This window comes from Cololabis saira, chromosome 9 (genome assembly GCF_033807715.1).
Source record: "Cololabis saira isolate AMF1-May2022 chromosome 9, fColSai1.1, whole genome shotgun sequence".
Taxonomy (NCBI): domain Eukaryota; kingdom Metazoa; phylum Chordata; class Actinopteri; order Beloniformes; family Belonidae; genus Cololabis; species Cololabis saira.
In genome coordinates, this window is record NC_084595.1 from 17,566,975 (window position 1) to 17,594,184 (window position 27,210).

Here is a 27,210-nt window from a genome sequence, read left to right on the forward strand (position 1 = left end):
TATATATATATATGTGTGTGTGTGTATATATATATACACACACACAGACACACACAGACACACACACACACACACACACACACACACACACACACACACACACACACACACACACACACACACACACACACACACACACACACACACACACACACACACACACACCTCATCTACAGAACTGCAGGGTCCATTATGTGCAAAAGAATCTTAGAGATGCAAATTTGACAAATCCCACAAAATGTATAACGTCAAATGGACCAATAATCCTGAAAAACAGAATAAAACTGAAAGTCCCTTCAGCTCAGGTCTTCATTTCCTCCTGAGAACATTTTTTTTTCTTAATAATACTTATTTAAACTCTAGTAAATCTAAAAGTTCAGAACTTTTATACAAAGTTAGCTAATTAAACTTAATTAAATCCATTTATCTTCTCCATCTGTCCTTAAATGACACGATCTTAAAGTACAAGTAAATGTTACCCCCTAATATAAAGGCCTGATGTCTGGATTGTGGTTATGTCAGTGTTTTTGTTTCTATCGTTCCCCCGTGAGCTCATAAATTCAACCGAGCCTTCATTAGCAGGCAGATAAATGCAGAAATCAATCAGGACACAACTAAGAATATCTTTCCTATTCCTAAAAGCCCAGTAGACGAGTCTGATTAGGAGCGAGTGTTTGACAGAGAAGCACTCTGTCTTCATCCCTTTTAAGCTGACATCACGGGCACTTTGATGTGGTTAGCACCCTCAACACGGACTCCGAATCAAAGAGCACTCGCATGCTCCAAATACTTATTTGACACATAAACATTAAGTGTTTCTGTATTCGTAAGTCCAGTCTTCCTAAAATGGCTTGTTGGAGTTGTTGGCACGCCTCATTTAGAGCGAGCGCCCGACTGCTGCAGTCAGAGGTCGGAAGGTCAGAAACGCTTGCAGCACAGTCGGGGCAGAGCGAGGGAGGGGAGGAAGCTACCAGACACTTTCATCTTCTTCTCTCCGTTTTATTGACAAACATTTAGCTCGTCCCTCTTCTGACTGGTCAGTAACTCAAAGCTGGCTGGGTCGGCTCTAACTTTTAAGTATTTTTGGATGGGCCAAAAAGACAGGCCAGAACCAGGCCCGGGTCTACGCGGGTGCAAAAGCATGCATTGCACCCTCAGTTTATGTGTTTGAATGCTCAGTTGAAAAGACGAAAAGAAAACTGACAAATGCACGCGCGTCAGCCTGATTTATGGTTCCGCGTTAAATCGACGGCGTAGCCTACGGCGTAGGATACGCGGGGACGCGCACCATACGTTCGCGTCACCGCGTATCCTACGCCGTAAGCTCTGCGTTGGTGCCACGCGGAATCATAAATCAGCCAGTGTCCGTCACTCATGCTTCCAGCAGTTTCCTGCACCAGCAAGACGCTGCTCTCTGCTGCTCCGTTAACACAAAGTAACGATGGATATTCGGAAGTGGTTCAAGCACAACCACGCAAGCAAGTTTACAGGACTGTCTCAGAAAATTTGAATATGGTGATAAAGTCCTTTATTTTTCTGTAATGCAATTTTAAAAAAAAGTCATACATTCTGGATTCATTACAAATCGACTGAAATATTGCAAGCCTTTTATTATTTTAATATTGCTGATTATGGCTTACAGTTTAAGATTAAGATTCCCAGAATATTCAAATTTTTTGAGATAGGATATTTTAGTTTTCTTAAGCTGTAAGCCATGATCAGCAATATTAAAATAATAAAAGGCTTGCAATATTTCAGTTGATTTGTAATGAACCCAGAATGTATGACATTTTTGCATTACAGAAAATAAAATACTTTATCACAATATTCTAATTTTCTGAGACAGTCTTGTATATTTATGGTTAAATTTATTTTTGTTGCTATGTTTTATTTTCTGTTGCTAGATTGTCTGATGGGTGAGGTAGTCCAGACTAAATGTAGCATTTTCTTTGTTCTGCAGCGATATTGCTGCAAAAATGCACTTGAAATACACTTCAAATATTGTTGTTTTGCTATTATTATTCCGCTTGAAATTATGGGAAAATGCATAATTTAGTGTTAAATAAAGTGCCAGGCATGTACACCCCCTCTGATCTGAAATGCACCCCTAGTCATCATTTTCTAGAACCGGCCCTGGCCAGAACACCGTAAGTAGCCGGGGAAACGGAGCGCTTCAGTCCGTCACATTGGACGCTCTGAGGAACATTCTGTCGTGTGATCCGCTTGTTTGTTTATTTATTTATTTTTGTTTTGAGTATTTAATAATATAAATGATAATTGTATGTTAAATAAAAGATTGAATTATTTAGTAAACTATAATGAGATCAGGAATTGTAAAATGACATAAAATGTTGAATTTTGTATTAATTGAAATGTCACGCCCGATGGGAGGGGCTTGGTGAGAAGGAGGCCCCGGCGCTGTCAGTCAGTCTGCTTTATGATAGAGACGAGTACGGTGAAAGTACCGAACCCAATGGTCTTTACTAGCGTATACGTCTTTTTTTTAAAATTATTATTAATTATTATTATTATTATTATTATTTCAGAGTTATTGAAGAACTGACTGATGCAGCCGGCTCTTTACAAAAGACTGTAGCCTATACAAAACTAATATTTGTGCCCAGCCCTACTTTGGAAGGGTCGCTCGTCCGTCACAGGGCTGTGATTATGTGATCAATGCCTAAATCAATCAGTGCCCTCGTGATCCGACTCAGAATATCTCCACAAACCATAAATCCACAAATGTTGGGACGCCGTCAAATCTGAAATCAAAAATAGAGCTCAGTGATTTGAAAATCGCATTAATCCATCTCCAATTCAACATAGAACATAAGAATCACATCCAACGCTGAGAGAGCGGCATGTTACCGTTTGGTTAGAGGTCCTATAGTCCTCCAGCATCACGACAGAGCTGTGTGACTTTGATCACGGCTCAAAAGGTCTCCAGGTCCCTCAGAACTTTTATTTGCTATGAGCTCTGTTGAGCAGCCTGTTTAACACCCATCCAGGTGTTTCATTTGGATAAATAATTACATAATACTTATTAAACAAATAAATAAAGGAATTAAACCTTAAAATGCACCCTCAAAAATATAAAATAAAAATAACTTAATCCAGGTTACGTGAAATTAAATCTGTTAGTAGGGCTGCAACTAACGACTAAGTTTATAGTCAGGGCTGCACATAAGTGGGCCGCCAGAGCGCATGCGCCGTCAAAATCCACAGTGCGCTGTCAATCTTGTGCTGCGAAGCGCTTTTGCGTACCAACAGCTGGGGCTCATATTATTGGTTGTGGCCAGACCAGAATACTAATATTAAAAAATCTATTGGGAGAGCTTTTCCCCAGAACTGCCACTCAAAGTTGGTACTGGCCAATCACAGGGCGTCCTTACTCCCCCTCCATGCTCGTGGCGGCGGTGGGTTGAGCAGGAAGAGAGGGAAGGATCAGCTTTACTGAACAAACCCCGACACGTCTCGTCAAAATGTCCAAGAAGCAAGCGCCATTAAGTAATTATTTTGGCGTTCCACCACCACCAACTACAAAGAGACGCCAAACTGAACCACTACCCGAATCGAACAGAAAACGTGTGTTCGCCGAGAAGTGGCTGCATGATGTTACGCGGCGACGCGTACCGTACGTTCGCGTTCCCGCGTATCCTACCCCGTAAGCTCTGCGTTGGTGCAACGCAGAACCATAAATCAGCCAGCAGTGTCCGTCACTGCGTGCAGCAGTTTGCTGCACCAGCAAGACGCTGCTCTCTGATTATGGCTCACAGTTTATGAAAACCCCAAATAAAAAATTAGAGAATATTTTATGAAATCAATAAAAAATTCCATCATCAAAATTATAACAAATAAAGGTTCAACATATCTTGCTTTGCATGTAATAAGACTAGGTAATATATTAGTTTCACCTTTTAAGTTGAATTATTGAAATAAATTAACTTTTACGCCATATTCTAGTTGAATTATTGAAATAAACTAACTTTTACACCATATTCTAGTTGAATTATTGAAATAAATTAACTTTTACACCATATTCTAGTTGAATTATTGAAATAAATTAACTTTTACACCATATTATAGTTGAATTATTGAAATAAATTAACTTTGTAAAGGACCATATTGAGCCATTCATCTTTATAAGTGAATAAATATCGTTTTGCCTATAACTTATTCCTGCATCCCTCTTTTATCGATCCGGCGAGACGGGACACCGCGTTTTTGGAGCCCCAAGTCACATATCCAGGGGCTCCTCTGAGCACCAGACCAAAATAATTATGTGCAGCCCTGTTTATAGTTGATTAGTCGGTTATTGAAACAATTAAAAGGACTAATCAGATTATGAATGAAACAGTAACTTAAATCATTTTATATAAATATAAAAGTTTTAAAATGAGTCCAAGATCATGTTAGGCGTGTGACAACCAACAAGAAAGCATTTTCAATGGTTTCTTCAGTCAAAGATATGTGATTTATGAGTTATTGGTCAGTAACAGGAATTTGGGAGAATACTTCTTATTACCATAACTAGATGTTTAAGAGACCTAGAAAATTCAAAAGCTGCCATGAGTGAACGAGAACATGAAGTTAGTTGGTTTGAGAGAGGAGGATGCAGAGGAAGGATTAGCTGGAGGCGGAGGATTCACCATGGAGACGCTGGAAGGGAAGAGTCGAAAGGAAGAAAAAACCCTGAGAAATAGAGGTTTCTACGCATATACGAGTCTTTATGGTGCCACCAGGACTTCTGGAAAGAGACTTCATGGCGAGCATGTTTTTGGCCTCTGCTCACGGCGGACACTCGACGCTCACGGCTGAGACACTCCCACCGTCGTCAGTGTTTTTGAAACTTTAAGCCGTTACATAAACTGATTTAATCAAAACAAACAAACAATATTCTTTATTCAAGAATGGATGAACCAGACGTGTGATGATGTAACCAACTAATAATCAATTATTAAATCTGGTTTGTTTTTTGTTGACTAAGTGGATTATTCATTGCAGGGGTGTTTCTGACCGGGAAAAGGTACCACGGCTCCGGATGTTCAGTCACGTAATGCAACCAAACATTTTCGACCACCGACAAGGCCTGGTCATTAAGCACAATTAATTCAACAGTACTGCCCATGGTTGCTCTGGCAAGCTGCCCTTTTTCCCCATTTTTCCCTCTGACTTGATGAGCTTGTGCTTTTTCACGTGACCATTCCCGTTCTGACTCCTGGAGTAACAACGATCAATTGGATATACCGGACAATTGTTTCAAATGCAATGAGGTTCAGGGAACATTTGAATGTGACAAGATTGTTAAGATTGTTAAGTCAAAAGTTGCTGTGAAATGTCCTTTATAATAATATCTTGTGTGTGAATAAAAAAAATTTGATATTGTTAAAAAAACAAAAACAACGATCAATTGGGATTCTGTTTATAAAAGTGATGGTGGATGGTTGTTTTTGTTTCCATCTTTGTCGCTCAGACCTCCTTAGAGAAGCAACACACCTGAGCAAATTGGGCAAACCACCCTCCAGCATCACGAAGGACCTAAAAGACACTGTCATTCCCCACAATCACCACGCAGTTCTGGTCACAGAAGAGATCAAAGTCGTGGCCGAAAAACAGGAAGCCACCAGTGGCTTGTTGTGTGGCCCGTTCAGCAGTAATGGCAGCTGCAGATTGAGTTTTCCATCTTATGTAAAAGCTTCCAATTTGAGGTTAAAAAGTGTCGAGCATGAAAGCCACAGAGAGCGAGTGAGCTGCAGAAGAATGACAGGAAGTGAGAAGAATTAACAGAAAGGGAAGCCAAGGAATTCCAGCGTTCTCCAACATCACAGACCTGCAGAGCTCTGACCATACACTGATAAAACTGTAATCCAATTACCCAGAAAGCAGCGATCTGACTCAGGAATCTTACACACACACACAACGAATTCTGCAGCACATATTTCCTCTTCCAAGCTGACGGGCTGAACACCAAAACAAACTTTTTGTTCAGTGAATATTCGCCCGCTGATATCAGAACAACGTTGTCCAGAGTATCGCTGCCATCACCGGATCTTAAAAGCTGGAATGGAAACCGACGCTAATGAGGTGAAGGGTGAATACTGGATCAGTCATCTGACTCTCCGTCGTCCTCACTTCTAAATATCAGGCTCACGAACAAGATTACAAGTATCTGACTCACAAACCAGAGTCCAACGAAGGTGGGACATGAATAAAACCAGAATATGAACAAACTGATTTCCAAATCCTTTTCAACCTATGTTCAATAAATGGAAAAGATACTGTATCTCAATTTGATGCCTGCAATACACTCTAAAAAAGTGTGTTACATCACCTTTCCTTGAAGCTTTGTAGGTTCATTTCTTATTCATGCTTGCTCGATGTACGACTTCAGTTTCTTAACAGTCCGTGGTCTCCATTCTCGTATTTAGCGCTTCATAATGTGCCAAACATTTTCAAAGGCCTTCACATACTGGCTCAAGCAAGAGAGAAACACCCTGCAAACGCGTGTCGTTGCATACACGAAACCGGCATCCTGGAAACCAAATGTGACTCAACGTTGTGTCACATGAATGGTAAATAAATAATAATTTAAAAATATAGCAGAGGAGGAGATGGTGCTGTCGACTTTCTTCATATTATAAGTGTCATGTCTTTTTAACGGGCTGAGCGTGAGTAAGTGTGCATGAGTGGTGCGTGGATGAGGGTCTCCCTCACCAGATGGGAGTGTCCGGGTCTCCCTCACCAGATGGGAGCGTCCGGGTCTCCCTCACCAGATGGGAGCGTCCGGGTCTCCCTCACCAGATGGGAGCGTCCGGGTCTCCCTCACCAGATGGGAGCGTCCGGGTCTCCCGTCCGGGTCTCCCTCACCAGATGGGAGCGTCCTGGTCTCCCTCACCAGATGGAAGTGTCCGGGTCTCCCGTTCCGGGTCTCCCTCACTAGATGGGAGTGTCCGGGTCTCCCTCACCAGGTGGGAGTGTCCGGGTCTCCCTCACCAGGTGGGAGTGTCCGGGTCTCCCATTCCGTGTTTCCCTCACTAGATGGGAGTGTCCGGGTCTCCCTCACTAAATGGGAGCGTCCGGGTCTCCCTCACCAGATGGGAGCGTCCGGGTCTCCCTCACCAGGTGGGAGTGTCCGGGTCTCCCATTCCGGGTCTCCCTCACCAGGTGGGAGTGTCCGGGTCTCCCATTCCGGGTCTCCCTCAATAGATGGGAGCGTCCAGGTTTCCCGTCTGGGTCTCCCTCACCAGGTGGGAGTGTCCGGGTCTCCCATTCCGGGTCTCCCTCAATAGATGGGAGCATCCGGGTCTCCCGTTCCGGGTCTCCCTCACTAGATGGGAGCGTCCGGGTCTCCCTCACCAGATGGGAGCGTCCGGGTCTCCCGTCCGGGTCTCCCTCACCAGATGGAAGTGTCCGGGTCTCCCGTTCCGGGTCTCCCTCACTAGATGGGAGCGTCCGGGTCTCCCATTCCGTGTTTCCCTCACTAGATGGGAGCGTCCGGGTCTCCCTCACTAGATGGGAGCGTCCGGGTCTCCCTCACCAGGTGGGAGTGTCCGGGTCTCCCGTTCCGGGTCTCCCTCACTAGATGGGAGCGTCCGGGTCTCCCTCACCAGATGGAAGTGTCCGGGTCTCCCGTTCCGTGTTTCCCTCACTAGATGGGAGCGTCCGGGTCTCCCATTCCGGGTCTCCCTCACCAGGTGGGAGTGTCCGGGTCTCCCGTTCCGGGTCTCCCTCACCAGGTGGGAGTGTCCGGGTCTCCCATTCCGGGTCTCCCTCAATAGATGGGAGCGTCCGGGTCTCCCGTTCCGGGTCTCCCTCACTAGATGGGAGCGTCCGGGTCTCCCTCACCAGATGGGAGCGTCCGGGTCTCCCGTCCGGGTCTCCCTCACCAGATGGGAGCGTCCTGGTCTCCCTCACCAGATGGGAGCGTCCTGGTCTCCCTCACTAGATGGGAGCGTCCGGGTCTCCCTCACTAGATGGGAGCGTCCGGGTCTCCCTCACCAGATGGGAGCGTCCGGGTCTCCCTCACCAGATGGGAGCGTCCGGGTCTCCCTCACCAGGTGGGAGTGTCCGGGTCTCCCGTTCCGGGTCTCCCTCACCAGGTGGGAGTGTCCGGGTCTCCCGTTCCGGGTCTCCCTCACCAGGTGGGAGTGTCCGGGTCTCCCATTCCGGGTCTCCCTCAATAGATGGGAGCGTCCGGGTTTCCCGTCTGGGTCTCCCTCACCAGATGGGAGTGCCCGGGTCTCCCTCACCAGCTGCAGTTTCATTTGTGAGTGGGTTTTAACCACGGTCGCTGCTCAACCCTGGAGCGAAGTGCGGCTCTTCTGTAATTTACGATATGGTTGGCAACCCAATATGGTTGACAATCACTATTTTCCTGCCATGTTCATGTCATAGTGAATCATTGTTCATTGTTTCTTTCTTCTGGATTCTTATGCCAGACGTTGGGTGACGTCCTTGACGTGAAGGGATGCGATTCCAGTTGCGCTCATTCAACTGTTTCTTCAGTCTAATAATGTCTAATAACGTAGCACCTGATTTCATCTGCTCCTGAAAAACTAATAAGTTTTCATGTTTCTGCATCTCCCACATTCAGCATTGTTCAATTATTCAGAGCAAGTGAATAAGAATATTGATGCACACTCTTTTTGAGCATGCTTTTAAAGATGCTGCACATGTAATAAAATAATCAGAAAGTTGTTAACCCTTCATGTCCGGCTGGAGCGCTGGCGCTCCCGTTTGCATATTGATTTTCAAAATGTATGTACAATTACAAGCAAATACAACCAATAATTCTTTTTGCATGTTAAACAGGAAAGGTTTCACTTACATATCTTGCATTTAGAGTGTCCCAGAGTGCTGTTTTAAACCATTAAATCGTTTGGAAAAAATCACATAATAATCCAGTAAAATTGCGGTTATTTATAGATCCAGTACGTGTTCACAGCACGTCCTACGTTGACATGTACATCATCACGTTGTCAGCGTGTCATCAGGTTGGATTTTTTTCCCGCCACTTCCCGCGAAAAGAGAGGTGACGTCATTCCCTGGGAAACTAGTCGGTTTGAATTTGTGCTCGTTTGTGCTTTTTATCAGAGATTTTCACGAAAGATTACTCAGCGACAACGCCCACACACACCATACATGCACTGGATACTCACTATACAAGCCCACACACACATTATGGATCCACCAAAATCCGTGCGCGCGAAACGGTTTACTGTGAGCGAAGCTGAGTTCAGCGCTGGATGAAGGCGCAATATCTAAACGCAATATATAAAATGATATATCTCAAAAGATATTCTAAAAAATATTCCACATAATGTAAACTTCATGTGGTTTGCAAGGCTCCTGTGTTACTTTTTTACATTGACAGTTTTGAGAGATCTAGCATTGGGATTTCTGTATTTAGAAAATGTGTAAAATTAAAAAACGATTAAGCACGTTTTGCACTTTTAGTTTAGTTAGTATGGACTTGTTGCATATAGATGATTAAATGGTTTTTTGATGGATAGCAAATAAAAATTATCCATAAAATGGCATAAAATGGCAGTATAGCATGCAAAAATTCTATGATAGGTCATAAAGGGCATTACATACAGAACCGGTCTATTTTTACGCCTCTTGGGAGTTGGTTCTTGCATACAGACACCGTGACCCCCAAACAGGGGAAATGCTCCACAAAGAAATGCTTGGTACGTGAGGGCCTTTGCCATCCGTCTTCACACCAGGCTATTGTCCTGAAGCCTCAGTCTCATTGTGCTACAGATGCATTTACCTCAGCAGGTGCTATTGTTGAGCAGCATGGTGACGATTTCTGAACAGAAACCATCTCCAGGAAATGGTCCTTGTACTTGCTGGACACTTTTGGAAATCTGGTGGCTTCCTTTACTGCAGTTAAACCTCTTTATGAACTTTTGTTTTTGATAATGGTGAAAATGGTTTTCTATTACTTAGTAGCAGCTTCCTTTCATACGAGACCATTTTGATGCAAAGTAACAGTGACTGTGTTATTTATGGATTTAACCATCTCTAGCAGCAGAAGACAAAGCCTTCTTGAGCGACCTCCTTTCGTAACAAATCAGCAAGCTCTTTATATTCAATCAGAATGACCAATTTCAGCTGATATATGTCCTCCTTAATAATCCCCCCCGTGTTGATCATTGAATTACTGAAAGTTAGTCGGTCAGTCTTCCTGACAGGAAGCAGCGGGTGAAGCTGGGGAAACATGTTTCTGACTCCATGACCATCAGCACCAGATCCCCTCAAGGCTGCGTTCTTTCTCCTCTGCTCTTCTCCCTTTACACCAACAGATGCACCTCCAGTCATCAGTCTGTCAAGCTCCTGAAGTTTGCGGACGACACCACCCTCATTGGACTCATCTCTGATGGTGATGAGTCCGCCTACAGATGGACCAGCTGGTGACCTGGTGCCGTCGGAACAACCTAGAGCTCAACGCTCTAAAGACAGGAGATGAAGATGATAGTGGACTACAGGAGGAACGCAGCCCCACCTGCCCCCCTCACCCTGTGTGACTCCCCAGCAGACACGGTGGAGTCTCACCGCTTCCTGGGGACCATCATATCCCAGGACCTCAAATGGGAGCTGAACATCACCTCCCTCACCAAAAAAGCACAGCAGAGGATGTACTTCTTGCGGCAGCTGAAGAAATTCAACCTGCCAAAGAAAATGATGGTGCAGTTCTACACCACCATCATTGAGTCCATCCTCACCTCCTCCATCATTGAGTCCATCCTCACCTCCTCCACCACCATCTGCTATGCTGCTGCCAATGTAAAGAACAGGAGCAGCTGCAGCGTATCATCCGCTCTGCAAAGAAGGTGATTGGCTGCAATCTTCCATCTCTCCAGGACCTGCAGCCTCCAGGACCCTTAAGCATGCAGGAAAGATTGCAGCAGACCCCTCCCACCCCGGACACAAACTGTTCCAGACTCTTCCCTCTGGCAGGAGGCTGCGGTCCATCAGGACCAAAACCTCACGCCACAAAAACAGTATTTTCCCAACTGCAGCTGTCCTCATCAACAAGGCCCCGGACCCCCCTCTCCCCCGTCCACCACGGACTGCCCCCCCACCCCACTCTACATTACATTAAGGTAAAGATTCCAATCCTGACCTTACGCGTCACATTAACTCACATCCTAGATCACCTTTGCACAGGCTCATTAATCCGGCACTTTAAAACCAACATGTTGTACATTTTCTCTTTTAATAATATTATTTGTTCTTTTGTACTGCACCAATCACCACAACAAATTCCTTGTGTGTGTTAAACGACTTGGCAATAAACATATTTCTGATTCTGAGTCATGTTAGTTCAGGCTAAAAATACAGCTAAAATTGTTCATTTTTCATGATTAAGGACATTTTTATGCCAACGAAGCTCTTTTCAATGTTACATAAGAACATCTGTTTACTTTATATAAAACAACCTAGAAAACAATGTAAATCACAACCAAAAAGACTAAAGCAGCAACAGTAATTTTGTTACTCTGTTACAGCGTTTTAGTTTTTATGGTTTTTTTTTATTGCTTGCTTTGAGCCAGTGGCAACAAAATTTCGTTTCACTTGTACTTGGACTTTTGGAATGACAATAAAGTGAACTTTGAACCTTGAACCTTGAACCTTGTCAAGTACGACAGAGTTGGCAGAGGTTCAGTGCTCATATCCTGGCCTCCGAGGATAACTGGCAACATGATCGGCCATTCTGATTGCAGATACGACGCCACCTGCTTATCTGAACATGCTGAGCAACAGCAGCCAGAAAACAACAGCACACAGACCAGTACTGGCGTTCTGACGACTAGTCTCGTCATTTCAGACACTAGCACACTACAAATATTTCCTTTTCATCCTGAAGAATCAGGACCTGAACACAGGTTAAATGTACACAACCTCTCTTTTGTTTAAAGTGTTTTATACTCTGCACCTGGAGAGTTTATTTTGAGTTCAATGACAAAAAGAAGGATCTACACGAGTTTCCCTCTGTTAGGTTAAACTTATTAACTACTAAGAAGGCATTTTTCACACCAAATGGGCCGGGAAAAAAAAACTTGGACATACCTAGAGGACACCAGAAGAGACAAATGATTGTTCCAGGGATTTCCAGGAAAACAAACACTGAAACGTCAAAATAAAATCTGCCACAGTACATCTGTCTCCTTCTGGCAGGAATCGCTGTTTTGTTTCCAGTAAATTCCTAAAACAAGCATTTGTCAAGGAATTTAAAAGATTTTTCTTTATTTTGTGTGAATAATGTCCTTATGGTAGAAATGTCTTTTCCTGGAAACTTATGTTGAAACCGGCAGGCGTCCGTGAAGGCAACCCAAGACCGGAGAGTAAGTGATTACCGATAACGAGATTACTTTAACGTTATTACAAACTGATGGCTGTTTAACTGTACTTTCCAGTGGTTATAAAACAAACATTAGGCCAATAATACGGCCAAAATGTGTTATGCCACACATGACAAACAGAAAAACACAGCTTTACAGACAAATACATGAAATTAACTCTGATTGGATAAAAGTATAAACCAATTCAGAGAAGGGCAACATTGAGTGGAAGCTGAAGACCCCCCCTCCCTTTTTGTTTTTAATACAAACATGATTTTAAATTTAACAGAATTACTTTTGTTTTGTAACAAGGACAAACGAACCATAGAAATCACAAGAAAACAAAAGACCCTTCAGAATTGGAATGATAAAACTAGGGGTGTCAAATTAGCGCCTTAATTGCGATTAATTAATTACATGCATATTTAGCACGTTATGTTTTTTTAATCGCTTAATCTATTTGTTAATCTCTAACTTTACTTTTTCTGTTTGCGAGTTGCGTTTATTATGAAGTCTGTGTTTGTGCTTGAGTTGTGGGAGGAAAACAACGGTCAGTCCCACATTGAAGTGGACATTGATTGGTTTGTCCCTGTGTGTGGGCGTGTTTAGCTACGCTGGTAGACTCCATTATAGCTGGACAGGTGTGTGTGGGGGTGAATAGCGGATGAGAGAAGAGAAAATGGAGGAGCAGGAGAAAGTTGTTGGTCCAGTGAATGGGGAATTTACATTTCTGAAACACCCCGACGGCACCTTTGATAAAGGTAGAGTGATATGTGTCTTTATGGAAAGGACTTTGCTGACCACTGAAGCAGCTTAGGTTTAGCTACCACGTAAACGCAAAGCACCCGGTCGCGAGTGCAGCCAAAGATCCTCTATACACAAGATAGCGCATTGCCGTTACTGCCAATGGTTTGAAATGGTATACACTGCCGGTTTCCTAAGTGGGCGTGGCCGCCCCTCTCCCTACATCGTTTTGGAACATACAACACTAGATACAGTACAACTTTCTTCCAAAAATACTTAAATAATAAAAATAACAGCATTATTAAGCAAAGAAGCAAGTTTTATTTTAGTTTTAAACTTAATTTTATCCGATGGGAAAACGATGAGAGCCAAATCTCGCGAGAGTGTGTTGCTCAGACAGAGACAGGTCTCAAACAAAGTTCATTTTCTCCTAATCTGTCGGTCTGAAAATTGCCATTTTGGTGTCAGAATGTTCAGAAGGTTTGTGGCTTTTGAGAAATGGGTCCCATATTTACTTAGGTTACTATGGGGCGAAGGAATTGGTAATAATCTGTGCTCACGTTCACTTTTCCCATAGGACTCAATAGACTCAGGACCTACTTCCGGTCTCCTAAAGGGGCGTGGCAGTCACGTGACACAGATACAGGAACTCGAACCTTAGTGGGCTGTCTCGGTTTATAGAACGTCTCTGGTGCAGCCACAGCTAATGTTAGCAGCAACAATGTTGCCACAGCAACGATGTTGCCACAGCAACGCTCTTCCCCAAACTAAACTAGAGGACAGCAGCCCGCACGTGCACAGTCTGCCACCGAGAGGCTAGCGAATGTTCTTGCAAAGTGGATGTAAACGGCTAGGACGGCATCTGTACAAGTCTGTTAAAAAATAAATAAATGACTTTATAAACTCACTTTTTTGTTGTTATATCAATCTATCGATCTGCCACAATAATGTAATGAATTTAAAGGAAAACACCTCAAGTTGAGGGCTTTTCTTAGCAATGTTTAGGTGCGATTATAAAAGAGATTGATTCGATTAATTAATTACAGATTTTAAAGGGGACCTATTATGAAAAACACGTTTTCTCTTGCTTTAACATATATAAAGTGGTCTCCCCTCAGCCTGCCAACTCAGAGAAGGAGGAAAGCAACCAAATTCTGCAGTGTCTTTACAGCCGCCCGGATCAGCCATCCAGTGTGATGTGGCTTCTACGAGCCGTTCAGATTCTGCTCCCTTTAAAGATGCAAAATGCGATTTACATAGGTTGGCCTCCGATGCGTGAAACCACGGCCACAACTAACTCCGCCGGAACAACAACAACTCCGCTGGCCGGAGCTTCCGCCATTTTCTACGTGTCATTCAGGCAGCCAATCAGCACAGTGCCTCATTATCATAGCCCCGCCCACTCAGTATCCCACATAGATAATTTGGTTAGAGACTGGGAAGATAAAGACATGGCTCAGAGGCTGAATTTCTAAACAATCAAAGGCTTGTTTTTAAGACATTCAAGGCCTGTTTAAAATAGGTATTAGATGCCATAATAGGTCCGCTTTAATTAATCTCTCAATTTTTTTAATTGCTTGAAAGCACTAGATAAAACATCACTTCTTTCAACCTATACATGTCTGAACTGAAGCTTGATAAAATATCAGTAAATACAAGTTAAATCAGAGCCAGAATAGAATGACAGGTTTTCTGCTCACTAATCAGTTTAATTGACCCGCCATCCATCCATCCATCCATCCATCCATCTATGGCCCAGGATAACCAGAGGCCCAGACCTCCCTCTCTCCAGCCAGCTCCTCCAGGGGGGTACCAAGGCATTCACGTGGACATACCTGAAACAGCTCCCCAGGAAGCATCCTAGCCAGATGGGTGAACTATCTAAACTTGTAGTTTTCAGTGAGGTAGTTGTCAGTGAGGAGGAAGAGGAGAATACAATCCACTCAGTCATCGGCGGAGGACTGAACTCGACGCCCTTCTCACATGCGGCCGAAGCAACATGATCCAGTTTTGCAGCGGTTTTGATCCCTAGAAACCAACGGGGGTGTTTCAAAAGTGGACCGCTTGGAAGAACTGCCTCCTCAGTTGGATTCATAAGATTCATGAGCCGTTCTCGTCTACTACGACACTATTGTTGTTGTCATTAACCTGTGTTCCTTCTGCCCAGCAGGTGTTCCTGATTTGGTTCTGCTGGAGGGTTCTTCCTGTTTAAAGGAGTTTTTCCTTTCTACAGGCGCCCGTTGCTTTCTAAGGATGGGGGATTGTATAGAGAAAAGTTTTGATGCAATCTGTTGGTTTTCTTAGTAAAGGAATAATTATTATTGTAATTTTATTGGTTTCCATTAACTGGACTAATTAGGAATTAGGAATTCGGCGCTAAATAAATAAAATTGAACCCAAACGAGAGTTTACCCAAAGGTTTTGAAACCACTTTGAAGTCTGCTCATTTAAAGATGGATGTCGCACATTTTCTTATTTCTAGAATTAAACATTTAAAAAGGATGAGTGGTCCATCGTTAGAAAGACCCTTAGATAATTGACTTTCTCCAGTGTCTCCCTTATAGTTTCAAACAGTTCTGGGTTTGTGGATATAACTGCTTCCACCCATCAGTGTGATCATAATCATCAACATCAGATGCAGGATGACCGACATGCTGACCTGATTTTTGTGTCACCTGACGTGGACATGCTTCAAAAATAAAGAGGGAATGCAATAATTGGCAGATCTCACAAAACTCATATTTTACTCCCAAGAGAACATGAGTACATAATGATGTAACAGCTGGAAGAGCATTTGACAGTTAAGTTAATTGGCAACGGGTCGGTAATATGACCAGGTACAAAAGGAGCCTTTCAGAGAGTCAGAGTCTCTAAGATTGGTGTACCTCTGCCCAGCTTTTGATCTGTGAAAAAAATTTAAAAAAATCGGATCAAAAAGTTGTGCAACAATTTAGGGCAACTGTTGCTCAAGGTAAAAATCGAGAGGACTTGGGAGATCTTCAGTGTTCAACATCATCAAACGATTGAGACAATTAGGAGGACTCGTCACGCACAAGGGACAAGGTTGAAGGTCAAAACTGGTTGTTGGTGATGGTCAGGGCCTTTAGGCATCACTGCATTAAAAACAGGCATAATTATTGACTTGATCTCTTGGGGTTGCATTAGTGCCTTCGGCAGGGGCAGCTTACACATCTGGGAAGGCACCATTAACGCAAAAAAGTACATCCTTTAAATGACAATATCTGCCACCATGTTCATGCACAGATAATACTGTTCAACTGTGTTCAAATGATTACATTTGAATCCAGACTCTACTGAAATCAATTGGACACCAAATAAATTACAATGAATTGACCGATAACCATAGGCGGCCTTACCTATGTTTCAACCGTTTCAGTTGAAACGGGCCCTGGCCACCAGGGGGCCCCCAACTGACTGACAAAAAAATAAATGCGCAAGGAAGACACTATAATAAATCACTACCCGCCATTCAACTAACCAGCTAACATCCAAGAAAAATGAAACGAACATACCAGAGTGGTGCTGAAAAGCGAAAATTAGCAGATATAAAAAAGAAAGCTGTGAGTAGTGTTACCGGCCAGCCCGGTCCCCTTTAAGGAGGTGTCTGTGTTCGGGTGTGTGTGTGTGAGACGTGTGGGTGCAGCGGAGGAGAGAGAGGGAGATGCAGGTGTGGCGTGTGGAAGACCGGAACACGTGTTCAGTTACTTTTCAGTGTGTCCTCCGTTAGCTTTCAGTTGTCGGCCCTCACGTGTTTTGTTTGCTCTTTACAAGTTTGTAATAAATGTGCGACGTTGCACGGACAGTATTTTTCCTCCGTCCTTTTTTCCTTCACTTTCCCCGGACTCCTAGACAACCGCCGGTTACCAGCAACGAGCCAGAAACCGTATTTAAATACCAGCTCTCCCAAATATGGTTCGGAAATAGGACTGGAAATTAAGAAAGGTAACAGTAGTCTTCCGAAAGTGGCCTCTTTCTTTGGTCCAGCATCTGCACCGACTACAGCAGCGGCTGCCGCCCACTCTAATGACACCAACGCAGTAAACGCTACCATGCGTCACGCGTTTACTGCGTTCTTTCAGATTATAATGCGTCAAGGACGCAGGACACATAGCTGGCAAATATAGTAATAAATAGGGCCCCATATTAAATATTGAAACGGGCCCCCTGATGCCAAAGGCCGCCACTGCCGATAACTGGCGTCTTTACATCAAGAGGAGCCATATGGAGTCCACTCGGGTATCTGGTTAGGATGCCTCTTGGAGCCTCCCTGGTGAGATTTACTGGCCACGTCCCACTGAGATGGAACCTCGGGGGAACAGCCCAGGACACGAGGGAGGGACCATGTGTCTCGGCCAGCCTGGGAAGACCTTGGGATCCCCCCAGATGAGTGGACCAAGTGGCCCGGGGAGGAAGTCTGGGCTTCCCTGCTGAGACTACTGCCCCTCCGGGTCGGGTCGACCCCTGATAAGTGGTGGAAGATAAATGGAGGGATGGTTTGAATTGGAAAATAATTGGACTTGTTTGCCTTGAGTTGACTTTGTTCGGGAACAAGGTAAACGGTGTAAAAATGCTGATTGTTATCCCCTAAAATCTCTTCATTTCCATTGAAATGTTACTTTACACGTGTTGCTCTGACAGATATGGACATAAGTTGTAAAACATCTAACTTTTAGCTTTGCCTTTATGCCAGCACATGTCACATTAGTCAGCTCTCACACTGGACGTTATGTTCTGTTTGTGTGTGTGTGTGTGTGTGTGTGTGTGTGTGTGTGTGTGTGTGTGTGTGTGTGTGTGTGTGTGTGTGTGTGTGTGTGTGTGTGTGTGTGTGTGTGTGTGTGTGTGTGTGTGTGTGTGTGTGTGTGTGTGTGTGTGTGTGTGTGTGTGTGTGTAAGGAATAAACCCAAACTGAACAGTTGAAGGCCGAATACAAGGGAGGGGGAAGAAAAAACATAATCCCACCTCTAACCTTAAAGCCCGGCACAACCTCCCACCTCCTCTTGCTCTCAGCACTGGTCCAAATTTGGCACTGTTGGCTCTGTGAAAGAGCCTTTCCTCCTGGGGGTTGCAGAGCTGTGCAAGTCTTGATTGCCGTCCGAGTCAAACAACATCACGATTTTCCCACAGGAAAATAGAAACATAGGCTATGACATAAGATGTTTTAAAAATGGGGGATCAAAGCTGCGAAAGGGGAGGCTTTGTGAGATCCATGTGTGCCAGGCAGCAAACTTTATGTGAAGGGGGTGGGGGTTGTTTTTTAAATTCAGAAACACAATCTCAGAGACGGGACTGTGAATGTTCCTATGTAAGATTAATGGCACGCTACAGTGAACTTTCAGACTTATCAGGCCAGAAAGGTGCTGAACTGTCAAGTTAAAAGGTGAAAACCCCAGTAAACGATAACTTGGAGGGGTGCGTGACTTTGTCCGAGCTCTCAGGCCGGCTTCACCCCAGCAACATTGTCATTTACATTTCAGCTCACCTACTACCCTATTAGAGAAAGCACACAGGCTTAGCTGGTGCTGTAATGATACTCATGTTTTTATGGGTGAGGTACGCATCAGGGAAGACGTTCTAAATAAATATAAACATTTGATGGTCATGACCAGGGGTCGGCAACCCAAAATGTTGAAAGAGCCATATTGGACCAAAAACACAAAAAACAAATATGTCTGGAGCCGCAAAAAATAAAAAGTCTTGTATCAGCCTTAGAATGAAGGCAAATGGCGAAAGGCGAAATGTTGAGAAAAATGTTGAAATGCCGAGAAAAAAGTCGAAATGTCGAGAAAAAAGGCGAAATGTCGAGAAAAAAGGCGAAATGTCGAGAAAAAAGGCGAAATGTCGAGGAAATAGTCAAAATCTTCGTGAAAAAAGTCGAAATATCGAGAAAAGTCAAAAATTCAAGATTAAACAGATTAAAAAGGAAAAGGAAAAAGGAAAAAAAGAAGAAGAAATAAAAAGGGAAAAAAAAGAAAAAAAAAAGAAAAAATAGAAGTAAAAAAAGAAAAAAAGAAGAAAAAAAGGAGAAACAAGGAAAAAAAGAAGAATAAAAGAAAGAAAGAAGGAAAAAAGGAAAAAAAGAAAAAAAAAGGAAAAAAAAGGTCAAACTTTTTTGAAAAAGCTACAGGAGCCGTCACTAAAGAGCCGTATGCGGCTCTAGAGCCGCGGGTTGCCGATCCCTGGTCATGACAATAGACCTTATATCTGACTCAATATACTGTATACTGTATATACTTTATTTTATATTTTTATCCCAATTTTTTCCCCATTTTTATCACCCAGTGCTCCTACCTAAGTGACAGTCGTGGGCATTGCTCCCTCTACCAACCCCGGGAGGGCCCTGCACTGAGCTCAGGTCTCCTCCTTAACCTGAGGAGCAAAAAAAAAGGCTGTTTCTCTGGCCGGACGTAGTGCGTGGAAGGGTCACGTTATTCCGGCCAGATCCTCCCCACCCCATCTAGCGCCCCGGCTGGCCAGAGGGGGCATGTACAGCCAGGACTGTTGCATGTTTTTGTGAGGGAAGCTCACATTAGCTACCCAAGGGAACACAGGGAGAACATGCAAACTCCACACAGAAAGGCCCTTTCGCCAACCCCACCCAGGGTTTGGGCACCTTCTTGCTGTGAGACGGCTGCACTACCAGCTGCGCCACCGTGCCCACTCAATAAACCGTATATGTCACAAGAGATCTGTAGGCAATATGTAATAATTTGTAAAAATATAAACATTGTTTAATTTCAATTACATTTTTTTGTTTCCTAAATAGGCGCTTAAACTATCTGAGAGCCTATCTTAGTAAGCAAAGCAGAAAGACATTAACACTAGGGATGGGCGGTATGAACTAAAAAATGTATCACAATTATTTCTGGCATTTATCCCGATAACGATAAAAATGACGATAAAAAAAATACCAATTCAACTCCACCTTTTTAACTATAAATCTATCTCGCTCTCAGATCCGCCATGTTTGTCATCAACGGGAACTTTTCTTTCTTTCTTTCTTTCTTTCTTCTTTCTTTCTTTCTTTCTTTCTTTCCTTCTTTCTTTCTTTCTTTCTTTCTTTCTTTCTTTCTTTCTTTCTTTCTTTCCCTTCCTTCCTCCTTTCCTCCTGCTCTTTCCTTCCTTCTTCCCTTCCTCCCTTCCTTCCTCCTTTCCTTGTTTTCTCCCTTCCTTCTCCCCTTTCCTTCCTTCATTCCTTCATTCCTTCCTTCTTTTTCCCCCTTCCTTCCTTCTTTCCTCCTGCTCTCTCCTTCCTTCTTCCCTTCCTCTTTTCTCCCTTCCTTCCTTCTTTCCTTGTTTCCTTCCTTCCTTCCTTCCTCCCTCCCTTCCTTCCTTCCTTCCTTCCTTCCTTCCTTCCTTCCAAAAATCAGCTTTACACAAAAACATCATCAACGGGAATTTATCGTTTTTACCGCGACATGACAAATTCTTATCGTGAGGAATTTTTTGACGGTATATCGTGAACGGTAAAATATCGCCCATTCCTAATTAACACCATATACTTCAGTATTTGTTTACATGTCATACCATGTTGATGCCATCGTTTATGACGATGCTATTGTATGTTTTACTAATTTTGTGCACTAATGTTGATCAACCGTTGTGAAGGGGAAAAAAGGACCATTAGTGTCGTCTTCTTCAGACAAAGTTACATGATACCAGTGGCTTTAAACTTGTGTTTATGTCACCACTAATCAACATTTTTCTTTTTGACCTTTTAGAGGTGTTGAACTGTTCTGGACCTTGGAGGATGTGGTACAAACTGAAACCATGAATCACTTCCACATGGTGTGGGGTTTCTGGCTGCAGATGGTGAGCGTAGTCTGTCCTGATCAATAACTTTCATGTGAGCCTATTGCAGCATTCGCAGCAGCGTCATGTGAGTGCAGCTGGAACAGTTGCTTGGCACAAAAACAGAGCGGTCCTGTGAGCCAAATTAAGCAAAACTCTGCTGAGGGAGTCCGAGTGGGAGACTGTGATATATATGTGGAGGGAATACAGTCATCCCGTCAGGAAATCATTTCTGCACTGAACAGCAACACGATACCTGCGATCAAACATTTTAACCATTTTATATTCCTTGTGTTTGACTTTACATTTTGGGACACAGCTGAAGTGGATCTAGAAATACACACAGTTGCTCTGACTTATTCTGTTCCTGAGCAGTGAGTGCACAATATCTTGGTTTTTGAAGTTGAAGGATTGATTAAGGATTGATTGATTGAGGACTGTATTTCTTTAGAAGTCAAATAAAATTCCTGTAAAAAAACACATTGTTTTTCAAGCCTACAGAAGGTAGGTCTGATGACCTTCACTAAAGGAGCTGATGCAGCTCTGCACCATCACATAGTTCCTTTCATCATTGGTCTTTCGTATTCTGAAAGTGTCATCTGTCGTGATTTAACGCCATATAAATAAAGCTGAACTAAATTCAACCGGGCACAGTTGGAGTCCAAAAACATGCATGGTTAATTGAAAGGCTGATCAAAATCGGGTGTATGTGCGAGCGTATATGGTTGGTTGTTTATATATGTGGCCCTGCGATTGCCTGGCATCCTGTCCCAGGTGTACCCCTGGCTTTCACCTGTTATGGGCTGGGATAGACTCCTGCAGACCCCCGTGACCCTGGTCAGGATTAAGCAGCAATATAAAAAGGATGGATGGATGAATTGGTCTTGATATCGCAATAAGACTGCATTTAGACCTGGCGTTAAGGTGCATTCTAAGAAATGTGCTCACGAATGGTCCAAACGCCACTGCGAGATCTGAACCCGTTCAGATTCAGAGCCGATCACTGAAGGGTGCATGAAACAGGTGGTCTGTCAGGTGTGGCGGTAGCAAACAACATGGCACTCCACTACAATATGATGACATAAAGAAGGTGCAGGGGTTGTCAATCATGTAGGTACCACCCCCAAGTAACCATTTTAGGATAGGTAAACAGAAACATCGAGGACGGCTGATGCTCCTCGTCTTGTCATCAACAGATTCCACCCACGATCTGCCATCCCACGTCACTTCTGTTTACATTAGTCCTGGCTCGTGAAGAGTGTACTCTCAGAGGCGAGTGATTCACAGGACCAGAATGAGACGCCACCCCGCGTCAGTCAGTGTAAAGAGGACAAGGCGCATGCTAAACGCGGGGTACTCGCCAATGTAAAAGGGGCGACTGAAGCTTTCCAGCCCATTGCTTCACCATATGTTTCACGGCTCATTGAAACAGTGAATGCAGCCATCTGCTGTGCAAATTAACATGACAGACAACCCTATATTACCATTATCTGAGCTGAAATGTATAAATAACATTAGAATGCAGTAAAAACAACCAAATCCGCCAGCGCACATGACTTAACTCTTGATTAAACTTGGAATAAAAGCAATCCTCACTTTTTTCCCCAACAACCCAGAAACGGGTAAATATATAATCGCCCACATTCAAGTCCCACAATTGGGATGATATTCTACACCAGTGATTCTTAACCATAGGGCCGCGGCCCACAGTTGGGCCGCGAGCGCCATCTAGTGGGCCGTGAAAGAAAATCAGTTTTGTACGTGTGGGCCGCGTGGGCCTGCATAGCAACTCCCGACCAAATGAGGAGAAGAAGACCCTCAGCTAGCTGTACGTGTAATAGTAAGAGAAATGGTGTGTATTTATAGAGAAAATCCTTCATTTTGCACAGAGTACGTTTAGATCCGCCAGGATCAGGGATCGATTACTCGGGTCTGCGCCCAGAGCAAGCGAGCGCGGCGTGATCATTTATCCCGGCGCGTCCCCGCGGCCGGGGAGGTCGGTGCCGCTCGGGCTCACCAATGAGCACCTTCACATGTGCATGAGATTCTGACACCATCCAGACCAGATTTAAAGTCCTGTCAGGAGAAATTAGAGCTCAGTTCTCTCACTGAACGACAGAAAGTGGGGACATAAGATTAAGGGGAAGAAATAAAAACTGCAAAACTGTTCAATTGTTAAGATGTGTTTATATTCATTTATTATAAAAATGTGTTGAGACAATTAACAAAGAAAAGGGGAAATTCAAACTGCTGGTAAAGAAATAAAATAAGATAGCATTTGGAAAATAAAATAAAATCTATTTTATTTTTAAGAGAAAAAAATATGTGTAATTGAAGTTACACATGTTAATGGGCAAATATGTACTTTTTTAATATAACAGTCAGATGCAGATGTTGATACAACTATGAGGCTACTTGAATGTATGTATATGTATATATATATATATATATATATATATATATATATATATTTATTATGATGTTCTGGACCTTCGCTTGAGTAAATTTTCTCTAAATGGACCTCTTAAAGTTGAATACCCCTGCTATACAGTGTTAATATTTAACGGGCCCCGGGCCACTTTGTACTGAAAAAATTGGGCCCCAAGGTCAGAAAGGTTAAGAACCCCTGTTCTACACCATACTTCTACTTCTCAAGCTGTTCTTCTGTGTTTTTTTTTTTTTGTGGCTCTAGTGGCCCTTTATTCAAGTTGCAGACAGGAAGGGGGTAGAGAGAGAGAATGGGGATGACATGCAGCAAAGGTGCGCAGGCTGGGATTCGAACCGCTGCAGGAGGACTGTAGCCTCAGTATATGAGCCGCTTGCTTAACCCATTGTGCCACCGAGCGGCTCTCTATGTTCTTTTATGCACTAACTCAGCAACTTACTGATAACTCACCACAAACGCGGACATGTGCGCAGTCTGGCACGAGATTCAGAGGTTTTGAAGAGAAAGCGATAAGTGGAAGGAACCGCTGATGTAATCAGGACAAACTGAGGCCTCGTTTGTAACCAGTCATGTGGTTTCCTCGAACATGACTCAAGCTTCGCATCAACGCTTCATCACGTCAAGTGCTTATCAAATGTTGGAGAGCTTACACTGGATTCTGTTTGACCGGCGCCCCTTACTTCCTGAATAAAATAAAATACATTTTGGAACCAAATAAATATTTAAACAACATTTAATTACGATTGACAGTCACCCACAGACTGAAATAGTAGGTATTTTCATTTTACAGCATTTTTTTTAATTTTATTTTTAATTTTATTCTTCTTCTCTTGATTTGATGGGGGCGGCGCCCTAGCGTCTTTTACTGACCAGTGGCCACTGGTAACTATGGCGTTAATTCGACGCCTACTGTATTGATCTAAACTATGACCCGTCTGCCTGTGGTACAGTAGATTGACGTTGGTGCTGCTTTGATTCGGGTTAGGGTTAGGGGCTAATCTCAGCCCCTCCAAAAACAGAGGGATGGCTTGGAAACATAGGTAGTTTTAGAAATGATGGCGAGACAAGAAAAATGATAGCACTCTCGGACGGGAGATTTAGATTTCTTGGTTACAGATTCTCTTTTAATTTCACAGATTTTGAGTTTTGACGCTGAATTTATGCCATTGTACGGACTGTGCATTTCTTGGACAAGATTGGACTAATTAACTTTAAGCAGCTATACTGATCCCATCTTGATTAGTGTGTGGTTTCAGGTTACACATTGCTCCTTAAATCTGCAGCCCAGAGAAACACAACCCTCGACTGCCTGGTGCTGCCAAATGCCAGCATTAGTTGACTTTTATGGTGGCCTGGAGCGAGGACTTTCCAAATTTCCAAGTAAACAAAGTTGGCAATCTGACAAGTTTTGGGTTGCCAAAAGTACCCAGACAGACATAGCCCGGAGGAGAACTTCTATCCAACATGTGACGTGTATTTCTAAAGCGTGTCTGTTAGAAGAGGCAATACTTCGAACGCACATGTACAGGAGCACCAAAGCACCACAAAAATGTAAGCCAATGTTGTCTCATATTGTACAGTATGTATATATGCATCAGTCAAATCTATGCAGTCGTCATGTTATCAAAGTAGATAAATATGGATAAATGATTTGCTAACATCCACTGGGTTCCCCTGCACATTAGGTCTTCAAGCGCTTATGAGCAGAAAAGCGCCGGCATTCAACTAGGGGTATTATAATTACCGCGTTTATCTCATGTCTATACACGTTTTCGTTCAACCATTAGATTAACACACCAGCCCATCCCCGTTTTATTAATAAGGCTGAACTCAATGTGCAAGGAAATGTGGACACAGGTCACCCTCCCCAGATTTGAACCTACTCTAAGTACTTTGGGGCTTTTCCAGGCATGCCCATAAAAGACGACGTCCCACTGTAATCCAACATTTCACTGGAGTGTTCCTGTGTCTTGGGAACACTTTAAGATCTCCCAGGAGGATCTGGGAAGCGTCCCTTGGGAGGGCAGCGTCTAAGATCCTGCTCAGCCTGTTGATACCACAACTTGACCTTGTGTCAGTGAAGAAGGAACATGGATTGTTTTTTTTTTTTACCATCTGCTCCAACATATCAAACATATGACTGCAGCATCAATTCCTTTGACATAAAAACATGTAAATTGACTCAAATATTCAAACACTGAGATCAACTTTGATGTGCCACTTCATTAGGTTTCAATTTTTAATGACTCTCTCCTGCTGCTCCTCTGCTCCAAATAAGCGAAATGGTTTCGAGACCGTCACCAGAACTTCATGCCTCTTAAATTCATGAGGAATTGATATTCCTCGACAACGTTCACCATGCTACTAGTTTTTGTGATAATGCCTCAAGTCCTAATCAAACCAAAAACATTATGCCCCCCCAATCAATGCTGAAACATGTATACTGTAGGTAGCATATTTTTCTGTGGTGTGGTGTATTTTAGAAAAATAAAACAAACACTGTAATTCATTTGTATTCATGCAAAAACACCAGATGAATTAAAGAAAAAACGAATTAAAAATTGATCGTGTTTTTGTTTTGTTCTTATTTATTTTTCTCCATTTCTTGCATTAACTCATTTGCTCTTTCACATCTGAAAATCACACATTTTTGTGTTGTATTCATAGTAATTAATGTTTAAAATGGCTATCCTATCCTTTATCTGTGGTGTCTGACTCATTTACAGCATTACGATGATGGATTATGTTCTTGGACTTGACCAGAGGCTCAAAAACAAAAGAAAAGCAGGAGGAGAAATAAACATATGTTATAGAATTACAATGCACAAAGTATTTGCTTTTCTGGGTGCTGAGAAAACTTCCTTCTTTAGAGTTTTTCTAGCATCAACTATCTATGATGTCATAGAGGGCAAAATCTCCATGTATAGTCGTAACATCCAGGCAGTGGACATCCACATAAGCAAAGCTCCTGGATTTGAGGAAGATTACAACTGCTATTGCTTTGTTCCATATTGCTATGGAACAAAGTTGAAAAAATCTACTTATTAAGGATATAGTTTGGATAACAGAGTAAATGATTGATTAGGCCACATGACCCATTGGTTTCTGGAGCTCTTTTTCTTCGTACGGAGCGCAGCCATGTTGTCCGAGAAGCCAACGAGAACATGTCCACTGCATGTCAATCAATGTTAGCTTTCCTCCCACCTCCTTTGGCCGAACGCCGCTGAAACATCTGCCGAGCTGCCGTCAGACGTTTCCAGATGGATATATGATTTAATATGTTTACTTGATGGTGAAATTAAAAATGATAATCACGTTTAGTCGACGCTGGGTTAATACAAACGGGTGGTTGCCTCGCTAAGGGCGGTAGCCTCACGATTACAGATGAGTAAGTGTTAATGGCTAGCCACCGACTGAGCCGACCGTCAGTCGTATTAGAAATATATTTGTTTTATATAAACTCTACTGATGTGTACCAAAAAAAAAAAATCACCCCCCTCAGAGTTGTCATGTGTGTGAAATCAAACGATTGAGTCAAGTCAAGTGAAGTCAACTTTATTTATAAAAGCACTTTAAAAACACCCACATGGTTCAAAGTGCTGGACAGGCGAATGGAAAACAAAGACAGAACACTGTAAAACACAAGACACATAAATAAAACAATCATGATAAGTTAAGTGAATAAAATAGGATAGAATAGAAGATAAAAGATTAAAATAAAGAATAAAAGGATAAAATAAACTCAACTGTCTTGCTAGGTGTTAAAAGCCAAGGAGAAAAGGTGGCTTTTGAGAAGAGATTTAAAAAACAGACAGAGAGGAGGCCTGTTTGATTTGCTGAGGCAGGTTGTTCCAAAGTTTT